Raw genomic sequence first — 22,829 nt, forward strand, 5'->3', positions numbered from 1 at the left:
AAAAATACAAAAGAACTATAGATGCTAGAAATCAGAAACAAAAACAGAAATTGCTGGAAAAGCTCAGCAGTCTAGTAGCATATGCGGAAAGAAATCAGAGATAACATTTACAGTCCAGTGACCCTTCCTCAGAACAGCAAATAGGTTCATGAACTTCATAAATAGGTTTTTTGATTGGTAGGGGCATCAAAGGCTGAGGGGAGCTGGCTGGAGAATGGATTTGAGATACACATCAGCCGTGATCAAATGGTGAAGCAAGCTCGATAAACCAAATGGCCTAATTCTACTGTTATGTCGTATGTTCTTATGGTCTTACCTGAGATGCAAACATTCAGTAGTAATTACGAACTGAGAGTTTATATTGGACAGTATATTGTTCCATAATGTGGACAAATTGACTTACTCAGGAGCAGAACCGTTTGGTAACCCAGCGACTCTCTGTACTCCCTACACCTTTAAATGGAGTATTTGTATCACCAGGCAGGATGGAATATTTACATTCATGAGCTCATCTAGCAGGCAATAGGAACAACTGACCAATGAGAAACATCCCAGATTTTGGTGAATATAATTTTATCTCCTCACATAATTGAACCCATCTAATTGTGTTTGCTTGTGGTAGAAAACACATCCTTCAACTAGTCTGGTAGTATTTCATGAGAAGTTCATTTCTTTTATTTTTCTTTCAGTGTGAAGCATACCACAGGTGGTTATGTTACATTTTAAGAGCATGCTCCTCCTCACTTTTCATGTTTATCTCGATCTTGGTTATTTGGTTGTGTCATCCGATTTAATAGCACATTTACTTAATTATTCATTTGTAATAAAGTATGGATGGAACAGCCATGTGCTGGCATCACTAAAGTTTTACCAGTCAAAATCAAAGGTTTAATAACAATTTTCCAGTCTGCGTCATGAAATCTTATAAAACTAAATCCATTTCATTCTCACCCTGCATTGAGTTATGACTCCATGTTTTTCACTTGCAGCAAAATATAAAAAGCACTCCAGTTCTGAGAATTCAATATTGACACCGTAAACACTTTGATATTTGTCCTCAAGCCTCTGGTAATCTCATCCAAACAGAACTTTGATTTACTTTCCTCCAGCCAAGTAGGAACGGTTTTGTTCAGTAATGTATAAATCTCTGATAGGTCCATTTCTGTGACTAATGGACTCAGACTGGAGATTAAACATCATGCATGAGTTTTTTTGTCTCTGTTTCACCAGAGTTAGAATAATGAATGTGAAACTAATATTATTCCACCAACTTGATTAAATCTTAGACCAATTTTGCACCTGGGGATTTAAACAACCTTCCCACTGAAAGATGAGAATGAAGTTTGAAGATTAGCTTCACTGGAGAGCTCCTTTGCTGTATAGAGTTCCTGATGTATGTTTCCATTTGTTTTACCTCATGGCTTAGGGGAATCAAAAGCAGATTATGCCCGAAGACAAAATGTCACGTGTGGGATTAATTTCTTCTTTCAGCATCAGGTAACCAATGCTAGTTCGTCCTCCCCAGCACCTTCATTCTTAACCAAAACACATTTTAAATTTTCTTTCAGCTGTCAATTATAATTTCTTCAGTAAATTGATATTATACTCCAGATTTATCATAGTCTACATTTTGGAATGATATTCACTTAGGGCCCTATAAGCCTAGATTCTAAGGTACTTCATACACATCACATTGATAACAATTCAAATATTTCACCAATTCTCAGACACATGACAAATAAGACTGAACTTTGCTACTCAGGCTGTGCACTGATGGTCTGCTTTCCCCTGCACTGCACAAATGCACACAACTCCCATTTCACTGACTCAATCAAATAGAATAACAATAAATATGTGGCCCCTCTGGCATATTATTATCCAGATGATGAAGGTTGTAATTATCCACCAACTTAGTCAAATGAAAACAGACCACTTTTCACAAACTCTATCTGAAATATAATTTTGATTTTTACTAAATTGTAGAGGATTTGAAATGTTCCTCAATATGATAAGATCCTGAAGTACAACCTGACATTTGACACCTGAACTGAACATCAAGGGTTCAACACCCATCTCTGACAACCATTGGAGAATTAGGAGGTTACTCACTTCCGATCTGCTCTTGTAGCCATTTTATTAATGTTTGAAGTTTCTGATCAATAGTTACCCCGAGGATATTGATCATGAGGGTTCAGTGATGGTAATGCCATCAAATGTCATGGGGCTTTGTGGGAAATGGTCATTGCTCAGTACTTGTCACTTCCCACTTTTCTGCCCAAGCTTGGATAATGTTCAGGTCTTGCTGCATTTGGACATGGACTGCTTCAGAATCTGAGGAGTCATGAAAGGTGCTGAACATTGTGCAGTGACCAGTGAACATCATCACATATGACCTTACGATGGAGGGAAAGACATTGATGAAGCAGTTGAAGATGTTGAACCAAAGACACCACGCTGAGGAACCCCAACAATGAAAGTGAGAATGTAAATTGCAGTGAAGAAATAAGACATTTGCAAATTGATACAGATAGGATAGATGTCCGAGCCAATATTTGGCAGTTGTATTTAACGTGGATAGGCGTGATTGTTTGGAAGGATAGAATGGCAACTTATTATCTAAACAGAGAGAAATTTTAAAATGTTTCAGTACGGGGGGGATCTGGTTGTCCTGGCAAATGAATCACAGAAAACTAGTATGCAGGTACAGCTAGTAATAAGAAGGGCAAATGGAATTTTAGCATTTATGCTAGAAAAATAGAGTATAAAAGCAATTCTTTTTCAATTCCTCCCACTTCCTACAGACAAATGGGATGGCCATGGGTACCCGCATGGGCCCATGCTATGCCTGCCTCTTTGTAGGTTACGTGGAACGATCCCTCTTCCGTAGCTACACTGGCCCTAAACCCCACCTCTTCCTCCATTACATCGATGACCGTATCGGCACCGCCTCGTGCTGCCACGAGGAGCTCGAACAGTTCATCCACTTCACCAACACCTCCCACCCCAACCTTAAGTTCACCTGGACCATCTCTCATACCTCTCTCTCGTTCCTGGACCTCTCTGTCTCCATCTCTGGCAACCACCTAGAAACCGATATCCATTTCAAGCCCACCAACTCCCACAGCTACCTAGAATACACCTCCTTCCACCCACCTTCCTGCAAAAATGCCATCCATTATTCCCAATTCCTTCGCCTCCACCGCATCTGCTCCCAGGATGAGGCATTCCACTCCCGTACATCTCAGATGTCCTTGTTTTTCAAGGACCGCAACTTCCCCCCCTCAGTGGTCGAGAACGCCCTCGACCGTGTCTCCCGCAACTCATCCCTCACATCCCCTCCCTGCAATAACAACCAAAACAGTATCCCCCTCATCCTCACGTACCACCCTACCAACCTCTGGATCCAACGCATCATCCTCCGACACTTCTGCCATCTGCAATCCGACCCCACCACCAAAGACATTTTTCCCTCCCCACCCTTATCTGCTTTCCGGAGGGACCACTCTCTCCGTGACTCCCTTGTCCGCTCCACACTCCCCTCCAGCCCCACCACACCCGGCACTTTTCCCTGCAACAGCAGGAAGTGCTACACCTGCCCCCATACCTCCTCCCTCACCCCCATCCCAGGCCCCAAGAAGACTTTCCACATCAAGCAGATGTTCACCTGCACATCTGCTAATGTGGTATACTGCATCCGCTGTTCCCGTTGTGGCCTCCTCTACATCGGGGAAACCAAGCGGAGGCTTGGGGACCGCTTTGCGGAACACCTACGCTCGGTTCGCACTAAACAGCTGCACCTCCCAGTCGCGAACCATTTCAACTGCCCCTCCCATTCTTCAGACGACATGTCCATTCTGGGCCTCCTGCTGTGCCACAACGATGCCACCTGAAGGTTGCAGGAACAGCAACTCATATTCCGCTTGGGAACCCTGCAGCGCAATGGTATTAATGTAGACTTCACAAGCTTCAAAATCTCCCCTCCCGACTACTGCATCCCAAAACCAGCCCAGCTCGTCCCCGCCTCCCTAACCTGTCCTTCCTCCCACCTATCCCCTCCTCCCACCTCAAGCCCCACCCCCATCTCCTACCTACTAACCTCATCCTACCCCCTTGACCTGTCTGTCCTCCCTGGACTGACCTATCCCCTCCCTAACACCCCATCTACACTCACCTTTACTGGCTCCATCCCCGCCTCTTTGACCTGTCTGTCTCCTCTCCACCTATCTTCTCCTCTATCCATCTTCTATCCGCCTCCTCCTCTCTCCCTATTTATTTCAAAACCACCTTCCTCTCCCCTATTTCTGAAGAAGGGTCTAGGCCCAAAATGTCAGCCTTCCTGCTCCTCTGATGCTGCTTGGCCTGCTGTGTTCATCCAGCTCTACACCTTGTTATCTCTTTTAAAGCAGGGAGATGTTAACAATTGTACAAGGCACTGGTGAGACTGCATCTGGAGTACTGCAGACAGTTTTGGCTTCCCTACATGAGGAAGGATGTAATTGCATTGGAGGCAGTTCAGAGAAGGCTCACTAGATTAATTCCAAATATGACAGAATCAGAGGGCAGCTGAGAGTTATCACAGTGGAATTCTGAGAGATATCGCCACAGTCATCACGACTGTACAGGAGACCTCCGCAGGGCTCTGTGAGAAGGACAAGTGGTGTGGTAAAGGTGTAGAAGGGAGCAGCCATTAAGAGGGTGGGCCAGCATTAGAATGGAAATGTTGAGGCCTTTGCATGAGAGGTTTCGGAGTGAGGAAGCTGAGCAGGGGTACAGGTGAGAGCTCTTTAACTCTACTTTCTTCCTGTTTACACCCAAGGCCATAGGGATAGCAGTTAGGGCAGTGGCATGGTCCTCTTGCAGGATATGGGAGATCAGGGAGACTTCCAGGCTCCCTGGTGGCTATATCTGCAGGAAGTGCACCCGGCCGCATCTCCTGACAGACCGTGTTAGGGAACGGGAGCTGGAGCTGGAGCTGGATACACTCAGGATCATCCAGGATGCAGAGAACATCATTGATAAGAGCTATAGCAAAGAGGTGACTCCTGAAGTGTAGGCTGCAGGTAACTGGGTGACCACCAGAAGAGGTAAAGGGGGGAAGCTGATAGTACAGGGTTCCCCAGTTGCCATTTTCCTCAATAACAGGTATACTCATTTGGATACTGTTGGCAGAGGGTGAGGTGTGACCCTTCAGGGGCTAGCAGCAGCACAGTCGGGTCATGGCACTGTGACCAGCTCTGAGGCTCAGAGGGAAAGGGTACAGTCAGACAGAGCGATACTGATAGGAGACTCAGTTGTGAGGGGGACAGACAGGAGATTCTATGGCTGCAGGATGGTGTGTTGTCTCCTGGGTGCCAGCGTCAAGAATGTCTCTGAGCAGTTGCAGAACATTCTGAAGGGGAAGGGTGAACAGCCAGAGGTCCTTATGCGCATCGTTACAAATGACATAGGTAGACTAAAGGGATGGGGTCCTGCGAAACGAGTACAGTGAGTTAGGTAAAAAATTAAAAACCAGGACCTTAAGGGTAGTGATCTCTGGATTACTCCCAGTTCCATGTGCCAGCGAGGATAGAAATAGAAAGATAGGCCAGATGAATGTGTGGCTGAGGAGCTGGTGTAGGGGGCAGAGTTTTCAGTTCTTGGATCATTGGGATCTCTCCTGGGATCGAGGTGACCTGTACAAGAGAGATGGATTGCACTTGAACCAGACTGGGTCCAATATCCTTGGGGGGAGATTTGCTAGTGTTACCCCTGAAGGTTTAAACTAGTTTGGCAGGGGGGTGGGACTCTGAATAAGAGAGGGGCCATCAAGAAGTCAGGGGAAAATACATTAGCCATCGAGAGCAGGTTTACTATTCAGGATAGCCAGGGGCACAGTAAAGGGGCGAGAAAAAGCTTCTGGTACAAAATGCATTTATACCAATGCACAAGGCCTGACTGGTAAGGCAGATGAGCATGGATTGGCTCTGGGGTCTGGAATATTACAGCCACAACAGAAACAGGGCTGAGAGAAGGGCAGGACTGGCAGTTCAATGTTCCAGGATGGAGAAGCTACAGGCGTGACAGAAGTACAAATAAGCGAGGAGGGGAAGTTGCCCTTTCATAAAGGAAGACATAACAAAAGATCTGAGAGAGGATATTCTTAAGGGGTCATCAAATGGGGCCATATGGTTAGAACATAGAAACAAGGAGGGGGTGGTTACTCTATTGGGACTGTAGTATAGACTCCCATAATAGCCAGCGGGTACTAGACAAGCAGATGTGTAGAGAGATTGCACATACCTGTAGGAATAATAGAGTAGTATTGGTTGGAGATTTTAATATCCCCTGTATTGACTGGGCCATCCAGAGTGTAAAAGGCCTGGACAGGGTTCAATTTGTCAAATGTGTTCAAGAAAGTTTCCTAAATCAATATGTAGAGGGCACTACTCGAGAGGGTGCAACACTGGAGCTCCTCTTAGGAAACAAGGTTGGGCGAGTAACTGAAGTGTAAGTTGGAGGCAATTGACCATAACTCTCTTAGATGAAACATAATTATGGAAAAAGATAGGACAGGTCCACAGGTTAGGGTGCAAAATTGGGCAGGGCTAATATTGGGGCCAATCGGCAGAATCTAGCAGAGGTCAATTGGGAGAGCCTGCTTGAAGGAAAGGAAACGACTGGCAAATGGGAGGCTTTTAGAAGTATGTCCCTGTTAGGGTAAAGGGAAAAGCTGGCAGATTTAGGGATCCCTGGCTGACGAGGGATATTGAGGTTCTGGTCAGGAAAAAGAAGAAGGCATACATTGGGTTTAAGCCATTGGGCTCAAGTGAATCCCCAGATGACTATTAAAAGTGTAGGAGCATAATTCAGAGGGAAATCAGAAAAGCAAAAAGCAGTTATGAGATGGACCTGGCAAAAAGATAATCCCAAGAGGTTCAATAGCTATATTAAGAGCAAAAGGGTGTTAGGGAGAGAATAGATCCCCTTAAAGATCAGCATGGCCATCTATATGTGGAGCTTTTCCACAGGAGAGGGGGGAGAATTTTAATGAATATTTCTCCTCAGCGTTTACTGAGGAGGGAATCATGGATGCTAAGGAAATAAAAGAAACAAGTGGGGGTGTTTTGGACCGCATACACATTACCAGAGAGGAGGTTTCTGCAGCCTTAAAGCGCATTATGATGAATAAATCCCCTGGGCCTGATCAAGTCTACCCTTGGACATTGTCAGAGGCTGGGGAAGAAATTGCAGAGGCCCTTGCAGAGATTTTTGCTTCATCTTTAGCCACTGGTGAAGTTTCAGAAGACTGGAGGGTGGCTAATTTTATTCCATTGTTTAAGAAAGGTAGAAAAAACAAGCCAATGAACTACAGGCCAGTGAGCCTGATATCAGTGGTAGGCAAGTTATTGGAGAGGACACTGAGGGGACAGGATCAACCAACATTTGGATAGTCAAGGTCTGATTAGGGATAGTCAGCATGGATTTGTGTGTGGGAACTCATGTCTGACAAATCTTCTAGAGTTTTTTGAAGAGGTAACCTAGAGGATGGATGAGAGTAGGGCAGTGGATGTTGTCTATATGGACTTTAGTAAGGCCTTTGACAAGGTCCCGCACAGCAGGCTAGTCATGAAAGTTAGGTCACATGGGATCCAGGGAGAGCCAGCTAATTGGATTCAAGGTTAACTTGATGGTAGGAAGGAGAGTGTCATGGTTGAAAGTTGTTTCTCGGGCTGGAGGCCTGTGACTCGTGGTGTGCCACAGGGGTCGGTGCTGGGACCTTTGTTATTTGTTATTTACATAAATGATCTGGATGTGAATTTACAAGGCATGGTTAGTAAGTTTGTGGTTGATACAAAATAAGGAGGTATTGTTGATAACGAAGAAGGTTATCAAAAATTACAGAGGGATCTTGATCAGATGGGGAAGTGGGCTGAGGATTGGCAAATGCAATTCAATACAGATAAGTATGAAGTGTTGCACTTTGGAAAGTCAAACCAAGGTAGGACTTATAGAGTAAGGGTAAGATCCTGAGGAGTGTTGTGGAATAGAGGGACCTCGGAGTACAAGTACATAATTTGTTGAAAGCGGTGTCACAGGTAGACAGAGTGGTGGAGAAGGCGTTTAGCATGCTGGCCTTCATCATTCGACGTACTGAGTATAGGAGTTAGGATGTTATGTTACAATTGTATAAGTCTTTGGTGAGGCCTCACTTGGAGCTTTGTGCACAGTTTTGGTCACCCTGTTATAGGAAAGACATAGTTAAACTGGAAAGTGTGCAAAGAAAATTTACAAGGATGTTGCCAGGACTAGTAGGTCTGAGTTATAGGGAGTCAATGGCCACAATAGGACTTTATTCCTTGGAACGTAGGAAAATGAGAGGTGACCTTATTGAGGTATCTCAAACCATGAGGGGCATAGATTGAATGAATACATATCGTCTTTTTCCCAGGGATGGGGAATTGAAAACTCGAGGGCATAGGTTTAAGGTGAGAGGGGAAGGATTTAAGAAGGACCTGAGGGGTAACTTCTTCACACAGAGAGTGATGTGTGTATGGAATGAACTGCCAGAGAAAGTGTTTGAGGCAGGTACAATAACAACATTTAAAAATCATTTGGATAGGTACATGGATGGGAAGGGTTTAGAGGGATATGGACCAAATGTGGGCAGTTGGAACTAGCTGAGTAGGTACCATGGTCAGCCTGGACCAGTTTGGGCTGAAGGGTCTGTTTCCATGCTGTATTACTCTATGACTCTGACTCTGTGAGGGGTTTGTCTTATGAGGAGAGATTGAGCAGTTTAGGCTTATACTCATTTGAACTTAATAGGATGAGGTATTTAAGGTATATAAGATGCTAAGAGGGATTGATAAAATAAACATAAAGCAGATGTTTCCTCTTGTGGGACAAGGAGTAGCAGATTTAATACAGGAATGAGAAATTACTTCTCTCAAAGGTTGTGAATGTGTAGAATTCACTACCCTGGAGTGCAGCAGACACTGTTACACTGAATAAATTTAAGCAGGCGATAGACAGACAGATTTTGTAAGTAGTAATGTGTTGAAAGGTTATGGAGAATGGGCAGGCAGGTGGAGTTGTGGGTGAGATGTAACAATACTGTAGCTTTTAGAGGTGTATTTTGTTTTTTTTTTTAAAAAGAAAGTTTGAGACAGAAATGACAAGCAGCTTGTCCCAAGCTAATAAAGTAAACAACATGTGAGGCCTTGGGTTTTCTCAAGTTGGAACAATTGAAGCAAGAGGCAGGCTCCCACAGAACCAGAGTTTGAGTTTGGCTTTCAGTAGTTGTTGGGGAAGAAAGAAAGCAGAGTTAACATCTTGAATCCTGTGATTTGATGAAGAGTTTTTGTGAATGATTTCAACCCTGGTCCATTCCACCACTGTCTGTGTGGATTCCTGATCTGGACTAAGCTGATTCACCTGGGAAGTCCAGTGGCTGGAGGTTTGCATGGTGAACTACTTCACAAAGTTTACAGTCTGCTGGCAGCCCATTGGCCAAAAGTTAATGAGGCCCAGTCTCCCACTGGGATTATCAGACAAGTGATTGGAACTGTCTGACCAAAATCAGTCATGTAAAGTCTTCATGGTCATAGGGCCACGGCAGTTTTTTTTTCTTTACTTTCATACAAATGGCGAAGGATTCTAGGAAATGGATTAATCAACCATGGTTAGAATTAGAATTAGAATTAGCTTTATTGTCGCATAAGTGCAGTGAAAAGTTCACAAATCGCCACTAACGGCACCACCTTAGGTAAAAAGATACCTAGGTACAGATTTTTAAGTACAAATTCTTATGTAATAAAATAGAAAAATAAAGAAATAAAAAGTCAAGCATTACAGATAATAGGAAAAAATGAGAAAAGTAACGGAATAACAAGTTCAGAATAGCAGTCCTTCCAATCCAGTCCACGCCCACACCCAGTCTCCAGTCCATGCTGGGCCTCGACTCCAGACTGCGGCAGTCTTCACCTCGAGGTTCCCAAGGCTGGGAGACTGCCCTGGAATCATCTCGGGGATGGAAATCCAAGCTGAGGCCACGCCGGGCTGAGAAACCGCAATGTTGGGCCCAGCTGAGATGTTCTAGTCCACCTTCATCTTAGAGGGCGGAAGTGAAGTGAACAACTGATGAAAGAAAAAACACACAATATGGCAAAAGTTGGTGGTAAACCAGAGGATTGGGAAAGTTTTAAAAGCCAACAACAAATGATCAAAAAAAGAGAGAGGGGGATAAAAAACTACAAGGGCAAACTAGTAACATAAAAATATTAATATTTTCTTTAAAAATATAAAAAGGAAGAAAGAGGCTAAAGTGAACATCAGCCCCTTTAGAAAACGAGGCTGGGGAAATAATCACAGAAGCCAGGAAATAGCAGAGGAATTTAATAAATATTTTGTATCAGTCTTCCAGTTAGAGGACACTAACAGCATTCCAAAATATTAAATCAACATGGACATAAGAAGGAGTGGAATTAAATACATAAAGATCACTAGAGAGAAAGGGCTGTGGGGAACTACTCAAATGAACTAATGGGGCAAAAGGCCAATAAGTCTACTAGACATGATGGGTAGCACTCTCATATTTTAAAGGAAGTAGATACGGAAATAATGGATGGTAATCTTCCAGGAATCCTCAGATTGTGGAAAAGTCTTGGAGGTTTGGAAAACGCCAGCATACTTTAAAAAGGACAGAAAAAAGAAAATACACAGGTAACTGTAGCCAGTTAGAATGTATTATTAAGGATGAGGCAGCAGATTATTTAGAAACACATAACATAATCAGGCAGAGTTAACATGGTTACATAAAGGGGAAACCATGCCAAATTTATTACAGTTTCTGTGGAGGTAATAAGCAGGGTAGACAAAGGGGATTGAGTATATGTACTATACTTAGATTTCCAAAAGGTGTTCGATAACATAGTTCACATAAGACAATTTAACAAGATAAGGACCCGTGGTATTGGAGGTAGTACAATAGCAAAGATAGAGGATTGGCTAACCAAGAGAGTTGAGATAAGGGGAGCATCTTCAGGATGGCAACCTGTAATTACTGGTGTGCCAGAGGGATCTGTGCTGGGGCCATAATTAGTAACAATAGGTATGAATGACTTGGATGAGGAAACTGAATACTATCACCAAGTTTGCAGATGACAGAAAAATACATGGGAAGTAAGTGATGAGAATGACACATAGTGAGCAGAGGAATATAGACAGATTAAGGGGGTAGATAAAAAATTGGCAGCAGGAATGTAATGTGGAAAAATGTGAGGTTACGTACTTTGGCGGGAAGAATAGAGGTGCTGAATAATATTTAAATAGAGAAAAAATAGAGAAGGCCACAGCACAGAGGGATTTTCAGAGTCCTTGTGCAAGAATCACAAAAAGCTAGTGTGCAATTTCAGTGGGTAATAGGAAAGGAAAATGGTTTTTTGGCTTCATTTCAAAGGTAGAAAAGTATAAAATTATGGAGATTCTGCAGAAATTCAACAACGCAACAGTCAAACCACACCTGAAATACTGTGAACAGTTTTGGTCCCTGTATCTAAGGAAATATTTGCTGGTGGATGGATTTTCTTATGATGAGAGGTTGACTAGGTTGTGCAAGTAGATGCAGAGAGGATGTTTTTCCATGTGGGAGAGTCTTGGACCCCAAGGCACAATCTCAGAGTCAGGAGTCGCCCATCTAAGACGAAGATGAGGAGGAACTTCTTTTTCACAGAAGACAGTAAATCTGTGAAATTCTTCACTGCACAGGACTGTCGAGTCTGGGTCATTAAATATATTCAAAGCTCAGATAGACAGATTTTTAATTAATAAGAGAAATCAATATGGGTAAAGGCAGGTAAGTGGAGTTAAGGATGATCAAATCAGTCATGAGCTTATTGAATGGTAGAGCAGAATTGATGGGGTGAATCTACAACTACATTTTATAGTCTTTCAGTCATTGAGTTATTTGTAATTAGGAAGCCAAGTGTAACCTTATCAAGCCCCATGGGGGAGTTTATGACCTAATGGTATTGTCACTGGGGTAGTAATCCAGAGACTTTGGGAACCTGGCTTCAAATTCCAACATAGCAATGGTGGAATTTAAACTAATTTCTTAAAAAAAAACTGCAATGGTTATCATAAAAATCTATTGGAATGACTCTCTGTGCATAAGTGAAATTAGAACAACACTGAGGGATCAATGTTTGATGTGAAGATGACTGTGTGAATGCAGTGACACTGTAACCTTTAATGGAACTGACATTATTGCTACAAATAGCTTAACTCTATTGGTATAGATCAGACTGAAGGCCTAATGTGCCTCCATCATATTGACACCTACTGTATAAAATTAAGCACACTGCAATAGCTTAATTGCATGCAAATCACTGAAATCAGATATTGTTCCATTCCTCCTCACAAAACAACTCAGTAAAATGCAGGTATTGCTTACATGTTTTTTAAACATTGTCACTGAGTGAGAAATTCTGTTGTGTTATGTTGCTTAGTAACAGATCCAAATGTAGAATTACAAAAGCACAAACTATCAGCTGTTTTGCCAGCATCTTTCACTGAGCTGCTGGGATGATCTTGGAAGGAACCTGAAGCAAAGCTGTTGGCGAGAAAATTCACCTTTATGGAATAATTAATTTAAAGTTGACCATACATTGAATATTGCAGTGGACGCTGGGTGTCTCAAAATTATAAAGGCACTGGGGGCAAAATGGGGCTGACTAGTTCCCACTTTTAGTCACTACATGACAGCTAAAATTCCAAGGTGATGCCAGATGGTTGCATTAGATAGTTTCATCTCATTATCAAATATATCTCTCAGTTTTCATGTAGGTCATCAGTTAACTATTGCTAGTAACAGTTATTCCAGCTTCCTATGATTAGCCTAAAAGTGATCAATTTGTCACGATTTAATTTGAGTATGAGTTTAACTAATAGTGTTACACAAAATGTGAGGTAAACCAAATTTGCAATAAGATTCCAGAGGGGATTTAATTTCCTCCTATTTCAGATAATGTTCACTGAACTGATTTCTGGGATCAGGGTGTTACCTTATGAGAGAAAGTAAGAAAGGTTGGCTTAGTATCCATTAGAGATTAGGAGAATGAGAGGCGATCTTGAGAGGACTTGACAGGGTGGACGCTTAAAGGATGTTCCCCTTTGTGTGAGAGACTAGAAGAAGTTTAAAAATGAGGGGTTGCCCATTTTAGGCAGAGGTGAGGAGAATTTCCTTTATCTCAGGCAGTTGTTTGTCTGTAAAATTCTCTTCCCCAAGGATCAGTGGAAACACAGTCATTTAAGATTGAGTTGAACAGATTCTTGATTGACAGGAGAATCAAAATGTGTAATACTTATTCAGGAATGTCGAGTTGAGGTCATAATCAGAACTGTTATGGTCAATAAAAGAGTTTCAGAGTTATACTGAACTCAAAACATTAACTTTGTTTCTCTCTCCATAGACGCTGCCAGGCCGGCTGAGTTTCTCCAGCAATTTCTGTTTTTATTCCAGATCAGTTAGGTTCAAATAGCAGAGCCCACTTGAAGGACTAAACGGCCTGCACCTGCTCCAGAGTTGAATAGGTCAGACTGGCATTGCATTAGGATGAAGTCATCACATGGCTACATATGCTTAACATTCACTGTAGCACACTGTTCAAATTGTCATTTCATACTATCGCTTAAACACAGATTGTCCCAACTACAGCAAATGAAAGTGGAATTACACAATGATAAGTGACACTGGTGAAATGTATTTTGTAAATTCTTCACACTGCTAGACATTGGAACTGGATCAGACTGAGTAGGTAAGTGCATAACTATGGCCATGATATAGAATCTTACTCACAATCCTTCACAGAGCAAATTCTTAATCTTGAGCAGAGGAGGGAAGGAAATTCTGGAGATAACTAATTTTCACCTCTTTTTGGAGGTTTTGGAGAAAATCACATACCTGTTAGAATACATTGCCTGGGAGCGGAGTTAAAGTGGGAATCCTCAAAACCTTTAAAAAACACTTGGATGCACACCTGAAATGCAATAACACTCAAGACAATGGGTCTAGTGTCGATTTTTGTTGGTGCAGACACTCTGTACCATAACATGTGTTAGAGATGGTTTATGGTTGGCTCACTGATGATTATATTCACTAGAACAGCCTCTCCTCTGCATTCCTGAGGAAGTTAAATTGGAGGAAAGTGAGCAACTTTTCAGAATCTGCAGGGTCATTCCTCTGAAAGTGAGCTTCTTCTGTTTCTGGATTCATTTGGAATGAAGTATAGAATTCCAATAGAGTACAGAGGCATAGAATCCCTACAGTGCAGACAGTGGCCATTTGGCCCATCAAGTCTACACAATACTGACTCTCAGAATCATCCCACAGAGATCTACCTCTCCACCCCATCCCCGTAACTCCTTATGGGATTTTTATCATGGCTAATTCACCTAGCCTGCTCATCCCTAGACAATACAAAGCAATTTTGCCTGACCAGTCCACCTAACTTACTATGGGAGGAAACTGCAGCACCCAGAGGAAACCCACACTGACACAGGAGAGACATTCATATAAAAAGTGCAACTCCACACAGGCAGTCACCCAAGGCTGGAATTGAACCTGGCGCTGGAAGGCAGCAATGGCTGAAGAGTTATAAACCACCAAAACAACAAACAGAACAAAACTTACAAACCTGAGCTAACCCAACAACTGACTAAAAATAGAAATATTTTCACAAAGAAAGTCTCCTTTTGGCAAAGAGATACCCAGCACCCTTCTTTCCTCAGCAAGAAGAAACCTGTATTCTCTGTCTCTTCACTGTTCTCAACATTTCCACAGAGCACTCCTTCAAATTCTGTTTATCACTTTCTTCTCTCCTTCTGTCTTCTCCTCTCCCACTTCCTAATTATCTTCTTCCATTTTGATCACATCCTACTCAGGCATCTGAGATTGAAATCATGATACATGACTGGAAGAGCACAAGTGAAAATTCTGGGAATTAAAATAATCCGAATTTGATAGCGAGAACTGAGTGTGGTGACTGATCTGCTAGTTTAAAACTTTGAATAAACAAAGGTTGAAATTGATGCAATCTCTGCAAATAATCAGCTCTACATCATTCTGCTGTGCTCAATCAATATGAGCAAATTCAAGAATAATTGTAGGGGCCCTCTTGTGGTGCAGTGGTAGTATCTCTACCCCCAAACTGAGAGACACAGGTTCAAGTTCCACCTGTTCCAATGGCGTGTAGTGACATAACTGAACAGGTTGATTAGATAAATAGGTCAAGAGCAATTGTTGATTTCACTGTGCTCATAAAAATAAAAACCTGTTATGGGTTTTCACTCTTCCTTGGGATTATTCTAAGGGGGGGGAAAAACAGACTTAACCATGGCTGTTTCTCCAGGCACAACAATCTGTCACTTTAATCTGATTGCAACAAAAATGTCATTCGCATAAAGTGCAAGTTAAAAGAAAATCTTCAGGAAAGGATTTGCATGTGCAGGATGTTAATCAATTGCAGACAGTTTACTTGATCCAAGTATCAGAAAGTATCTTGTAAGACATTCCAGGATTTCTGCAGAATTAAAGCAACAGAATTCAGGAATATTTCAGGTCAGCAGCAGTGGATTGAAGGAGTTTGTGGTGGTTGTGGCCTTGTGAATGGGAACTTGTGTCTCACTAACTTGATTGACATTTTTGAAGAGACAACAAAATTGATTTGAAGGTGGGAGGCAAAAGATGGTGGTAGAGGGTTGTTTCATGAACTGGAGGCCTGTGGCCAATGGTGTGCCATCAGCGCTGGGTCCACTACTATATGTCATTTACATAAATGATTTGGATTTGTGAATATAGGAGCATAAGTTTGCAGATGACACTGAAATAGATGTTGTGACGGACAGTGAAGGAGATTATCTCAGAGAACAAGGGGACCTTGATGAGATGAGCCAATTGGCCAAGGAGTGGCAGTTGGAGATAATTTAGATAAATGTGACGTGTTGTTTTTTGGAAAGGCAAACCAGGTCAGGATTAATATAGTTCATAGAACATAGAACATAGAACAGTACAGCACGGTACAGGCCCTTCAGACCACAATGTTGTGTCAGCCTATTACCCTACACTAAGATCAAACTACCCTCCACACCCTACATTTTACTATCATCCATGTGCCTATCCTACTTGCTCCATCATAAGTTCACAAGTGGGGATGTTCACCAATGATTTCACAATGTTCACCACCATTCGTGACTCCTCAGATACTGAAGCAGTCTGTGTTCAAATGCAACAAGATCTGGACAATATCCAGGCTTGGGCTGACAAATGGCAAGTGACATTCGCGCCACACAAATTCCAGGCTATGACCATCACCAATAAGAGACAAGCTAACCACAGTCTCTTGACGTTCAATGGTGTTACCATCACTGAATACCCCACTATCAACATCCTGGGGGTTATCATTGACCAGAGACTCAACTGGACTCACCACATAAACACAGTGGTTACAAGAACAGGCCAGAAGCTAGGAATACTGTGGCGAGTAACTCACCTCCTGACTCCACAAAGCCTGTCCACCATCTACAAGACACAAGTCAGAAGTGTGATGGAATGCTCCCCACCTGCCTGGATAAGTTCAGTCCCAACTACACTCAAGACACCATCCAGGACAAAGCAGCCGCTTGATTGACACTGCATCCACAAACATTCACTCCCTCCACCACCGACGCTCAGGAGTAACAGTGTGTACCATCTGCAAGATGCACTGCAGAAATTCACCAAAGATCCTCAGACAGCTCCTTCCAAACCCACGACCACTTCCATCTAGAAGGACAAGAGCAGCAGATATATGGGAACACCACCACCTCCAAGTTCCCCTCCAATTCACTCACCATCCTGACTTGGAAATATATCGCTGTTCCTTCACTGACACTGGGTCAAAATCCTGGAATTCCCTCCCTAATGGCTTTGTAGGTCAACCTACAGCAGGTGGACTGCAGCAGTTCAAGAAGGCAGCTCACCACCACCTTCTCAAGCGCAACTAGGAATAGGCATGAAATGCTGGCCAGCCAGCGACACCCCCATCCCACAAATAATTACAAAAAAATGTGGTTGACTCTGAAGTGTCCACTGAAATGGCTGAGCAGATCAATCAGTTGTACTAATCTTTACAAAGCCTGAAAAAATGAAATTGAACCAGATGGGGTAGGGTCCGGGGCAGTATTGTCAAACAGAAAGACCTAGAGGTGCAGGTGCATAGTTCTTTAAAAGTGGAGGTGCAGGTAGATAGGGTGGTGAACGTGTTTGGCATGCTTGCCTTCATTTGTCAGAATATTGAGTATAGGAGTTGGGATGTCATATTGCAGCTGTACAGGGGATTGGTGAGGCTACTGTTAGAATACTACATACAATTCTGGGCACTTTTCTATAAGAAAGATGCTGTTAAACTTGAATGGGTGCAGAAATGATTTACAAAGATGTTGCCAGTGTTAGAGGGTTTGAGCTATAGAGAGAGGCTGAACAGACTGGGGTTATTTTCCCTGGAGCATCAGAGGCTGAGGGGTGACCTTATAGAGGTTTATAAAATCATGAGGGGCATGGATAGGGTGGAAAGCCAAGGTCTTTTTCCCCAGGGTGGGGAGTTCAAAGCTAGAGGGGATTAGGTTTAATGTAACAGGGGAAAGATTTAAAAAGGATACGAGGGGAAACTTTTTCACGCAGAGGGTGGTGCGTGTATGGAATGAGCTGCCAGAGGAAGAGGTGGAAGTGGGTACATTTATAACATTTAAAAGTCAACTTGATGGGTATATGAATAGGAAGAGTTTAGAGGGATATGGGTTAAATGCTGGCAAATGGGACTAGGTCAGATTGGGATATCTGGTTGGCATGGACGAGTTGGACCAAAGGGCCTGTTTCCATGCTGTATAACTCTATGCGTCTATGATTATTTATAAGAATTAGTCATTTTGTTACATGAGGTCACTGTGAAATCTTTTTGCCATGGTGAAAATGTTTAATTCTCACAGCCGACATCTAAACACAGTAACAAAGAAAAATTCTCCAAATTTTGCTATATTCTGTTCCCAGTACTTTGAAATATTAACTGAAACATTCTTTGATTAAATGCATAAATCTAAAAGTTCTTAGAAACTTAGAAAATAGGAGCAGGAGCCAGTAACTTGGCCTTTTCGAATGTTTCCTTTGCCCTACCGATTGCTCTCAAGAAATCATGGAGCCTTGTACAGAATTCTGAAATTTTCCTGTATGCTTAACATGAAAGCTTCTTTAGCAAATGATAAACAGCAAGAAAAGTTCTCTCTCTCCTTGAAGAATCCTCAGTTGTTCCAAGGTTGTTAGTCACAGCTCTCCACACATTGCAATATCTAACAGTCTTTCATTTGTGCCAAAATTGTGGAAGCTGTCAAACAGACTAATTAAGCAACAGTTTCACATATTCATATTCACAGAATTATAGCCTACAGACGATGTCCCAGACACTACAATCACCATCCCTGAGTATTTCTTGTCAAACAGAGAGGACAGACCCAGTATGGGCAGTAGTACAGTTACATAGACGCTGCTACTGCACCATATCAGCACAGCATTGTGTTCCACAGTTGGAAGGAGTTGACATTGACTCCAGATCCTTTGAAAGCTCCTGGCAACAGGTCAAACATTGTCAAGCAATTTCCTGCTGAAACCACCTACTCCCACTCCCGGCCTGCCATCACCTTGCACCCCAACTCCCATCCCCCCATCCCCACACTGTCACTTGGCAATGGAGCCTCCCAATTGAACAGGAAACACTGAGGGTGACAAAGGCATACAATGTACTCTAAATGGGGGACTTCAATATCGACAACCAAGAGTGGCTTGACAACACATTTACTGATGAAAATGGTCAAACAGATTTAACAACTAAAGGCTGGGCATTCATGAGGCATTGTGGGATTTCAACAACAGCAGAATCATACTCCAACACAACCTGCAATCTCATGGCCCAGCATGTCCCACACTCGAACATTACCATCAAGCCAGGGGATCAACCCTGTTTCAATGGAGAGTGCAAGAGGGCATTCCAGGAGCAGAACCAGGAAGATTTAAAATTGATGTGTCAATCTGGGGAAGCTACCAAACAGCATAGCAGCAAGTGTTAGAGTTAAGTGATTCCACAAACTATAGGTCAGATCTAAGTTCTGCAGTGTTGCCACATCCAGTCATGAATGGTGGTGGACAATTAAACATTTGGGGAGGAGGCTCCACAAATATCCCCACCCTCAGTGATGGAAGAGTCCAACATTTCAATGCAAAAGATAAGGCTGAAGCATTCACAACAATCTTAAGCTAGAAGTGCCAAGTGGATGATCGATCTCGACACTCTCCAGTGATTCTTGACATTACAGATGTCAGACTTCAGCCAATTCAATTAGTTCCATTTGATATCAAAAAACGGTTGGAGGCACTGGATACTGCAAAGACTATGGGTCCTGACAATATTCCAGCAATAGTACTGAAGACTTGTGCTTTTGAAATCGTTGCTCACCTAGCCAAACTGTTTCATTACAGTTACAACACCAGCATCTACCCGACAATGTGAAAAATTGCTCAGGCATGTCCAGTACACAAAAAGCAGGCCAAATTCAACCCAGGCAATTACAACCTCATTAGTCTCATCTTGATCATCAGTAAAGTGATGGAAGTGGGTGCTGACAGTGTTTCCCATGGAAATTACAAAGGAATAACTTGCTCAGTGAAACTGAGTTTGGGTTCTACTCAGCTCCTGACCTCATTTCAGCCTTGATTCAAACATGGACAAAACAGCTGAATTCCAGAGGTGAGGTGAGAGTGACAGTCCTTGATATCAAGGTCACATTCAACTGAGTGTGGCATCAAGGAGCCCTCATAAACTGGGGTCAATAAGAATCAGGAGTAAAACTCTTCACTGTTTGGAGTCATACCAGACACATAGAAAGCTGGTTATTGTTGATGGAGGTCAATCATCTCAAATCCAGGATATCTCTGCAGGAGTTCCTCAGGGTAGTGAATTAGGCCAAACCAGTTTCACCTGCTTCATCAATGACCTTCCCTCCATCATAAGGTCAGAAGTGGGGATGATCACCGATGATTACACAATGTTCAGCACCATCCATGACCCCTCAGATACTGAAGCAGCCCGTGTTCAAATGCAACAAGATCTGGACATTATCCAGGCTTGGGTTGAAAAATGGCAAGTAATATTTGCGTCACACAAATGCCAGGCATTAGATGTTTCAAATAAGAAATAATCTAACCACCACCCCTCAACATTCAATGATATTACTATCACTGAATCCCCCAATATCAACATCCTGGAGATTACCATTGACCAGAAACCCAACTAGACTAGCCATATAACCAAAGTAAAGAAGTGAAAGAACTGCAGTGCTGTAAATCAGGAACAGAAACAGAAGTTTCTGGAAAAGCTCAGCAGGTCTTCGCAGCATTTGGGACGAAAAAAAAAATCAGAGTTAACATTTCAGGTCTGGTGACCCTTCCTCAGAACTGATGGTTGCTGGGAAAACATCAGTTTATACGCAGAAAATAGGGAGGGGGATGGAGTAGGGAATAAATGATAGGGTAAAAGATAGAGCCCAAAGAGAGAGAAGAGCAGTTGAATAGACAAAGGAGTTGACGACACTTTGGCTAGGAAGGTGAATAGCTGTTAATGGGGGCTGTTAGTGACTAACAATAGGTAGTGTGTAATGGCAGGCTATGTGATAACAAGGCCTAGTGTGTGGGGTAGGGGGCTAGGACTTGGGAGAGTTTAGGCCCTAAAATTATTGAACTCGATATTGAATCTGATGATCTTCTGGATGTGGATGCTGATGGGATGGTAGGTGAGGATAAGGGGAACCCTATTGCTGTTGCGGAGGGAAGAGAAGGGGTGAGGGTGGAAGTGCGGGAGCTGGATTGGACCTGGTTGAGGGCCCTGTCGACAACGGAGCTGGGAAATCCTCAGTTGAGGAAGTAGGTGGACATATCAGAGGCTCCCTTGTCGAAGTTGGCCTCAACTGAACAAATGATCCAAACATACCTTCCAGATGAAGCAACACTTCACCTGCACTTCCTAGAATGTAGTCTACTGCATTCATTGCTCACAATGTGGTCTCCTCTACTTTGGGGAAAAGAAGCGTAGACTGGGTGACTGCTTCGCAGAAAATCTATGTCCTGCTCGCAAAAAAAAACCTCAGCTACCAGTTGCCTGCCACTTTAACACATCACCTTGTTCCCTGGCCAACATCTCTATCTCTGGCTTGCTGCAGTGTTCCAGCAAAGCTCAACACAAGCTGGAAGAACAACACCTCATCTTCCGCTTGGGGAACCTGCAGCCCTTCAGACTCAATATCAAGTTCAATAATTTTAGGGCCTAAACTCTCCCATGTCCCAGCCCCCTACCCCACACACCAGGCCTTGTTATCACATAGCCTGCCATTACAAACTATAATTTGTTAGTCACTAACAGTCCCGATATTGACAGCTATTCACCCTCCTAGCCAGATCGTTACCAACTCCTTTGTCTATCCAACTGCTCTTCTCTCTTCGGGCTCTATCCTTTATCCTATTGTTTACTCCCTACCCCATCCCCCTCCCTATTTTCTGCATATAAACCGATGCTTTCCCAGCCACCAACAGTTCTGAGGAAGGATCACCGGACCTGAAACATTAACTCTGATTTTTTCTTCACAGTTGTTGCCAAATCCGCTGAGCTTTTCCAGCAACTTCCATTTTTGTTCCATATAAACAAAGTGGCTGCAGGAGCAGGTCAGAGGCTAGCAATTCTGCAGTGAGTAACTCACCTCCTGGCTTCTCAAAGCCTGTCCACCATCTACAAGGCACAAGTCAGGAGTGTGTTGGAATACTTCCCAATTGCCTGGATGGGTGCAGCCCCAACAACACTCAGGAAGCTTGACACCATCCAGGACAAAGCAACCCACTTGATTGCCACCATCTTCCCCACTTCAATGTTCACTCCCTTAACCATAGGCACTCAGTAGCAGCAGTGTGTACTATCTACTGCAGTATTTTCCTAAGGCTCCTCAGATAGCACCTTCCAAACCAAGGACCACTTCCATCTGGAAGGACAAGTGCAGTAGAAACATGGGAACACCTACTCCTGCAAGTTCCTGTTCAAGCCACGTACCATCCTGACTTGGACATGTATGGTTGTTCCTTCGCTGTCGCTACATCAAAATCCTGGAACTACCCCCCTACCCCCAAAGGCATTGTGGGTCAATCTACAGCATATACACTGCAGTGGTTTAAGAAGGCAGCTCACCACCACCTTCTCAAGGGCAATTAGGGATGGGCCATAAATACAGGACCAGACAATGACACTTAAACGCCATGATTAAACATCATGTGCATTTTTAATTTTTTTTTGCATTCATATATGATTTAAATGTTTATTTAACTTGTTTGAGTTAATTTGAATCCTTACTTTCTTCATCTGGTCCACAGCCTTCCTATCCTCATATTATCAACCTTGGTTCCCAGCCAGCTTTGCTTTCCCAGATTTTGAAATGTGAGAATTCTTTTCCACAATTATTTGTGTCATCCCAAATAATTCTGAACGGAGCACATTGCAAATAGGTGTGAGCTACTGAATTCTGCCAATTTCTGCCAGGCTGCTTTAGGCTATGCCACAAATTACAGGTGTGAATTGCATAATCTTCAGTTTCTACCAATGTCTCTAAAGGTTTCTGGTTGTGTTATTGTGCGATCTGTTTGAACTTGAGCAAAAGTATGTCATCAAAACTTCCTTGTTGTGGTTCCAGACTTATATTGTTTGCTTTTTTCTGCCAGTAAGTGTTTATTA

The 22,829-nt window shown here is 42.9% G+C and overlaps 1 long non-coding RNA gene across 1 annotated transcript in view; it reads right to left on the bottom strand.

Moving 5' to 3' along the window:
* Nucleotides 1-9,662: 9,662 nt before the first annotated feature.
* The window catches only part of LOC125486154, a 91,697-nt gene continuing 78,530 nt past the window's right edge, over nt 9,663-22,829 (bottom strand). The window contains exon 2 of the long non-coding RNA XR_007264840.1: nt 9,663-10,116. This is a non-coding gene — a long non-coding RNA (uncharacterized LOC125486154). The remainder of the gene's footprint in view (nt 10,117-22,829) is intronic.

The sequence above is a fragment of the Rhincodon typus genome, chromosome 2 (assembly GCF_021869965.1).
Source record: "Rhincodon typus isolate 14 chromosome 2, sRhiTyp1.1, whole genome shotgun sequence".
NCBI classification, from domain to species: Eukaryota; Metazoa; Chordata; class Chondrichthyes; order Orectolobiformes; family Rhincodontidae; genus Rhincodon; species Rhincodon typus.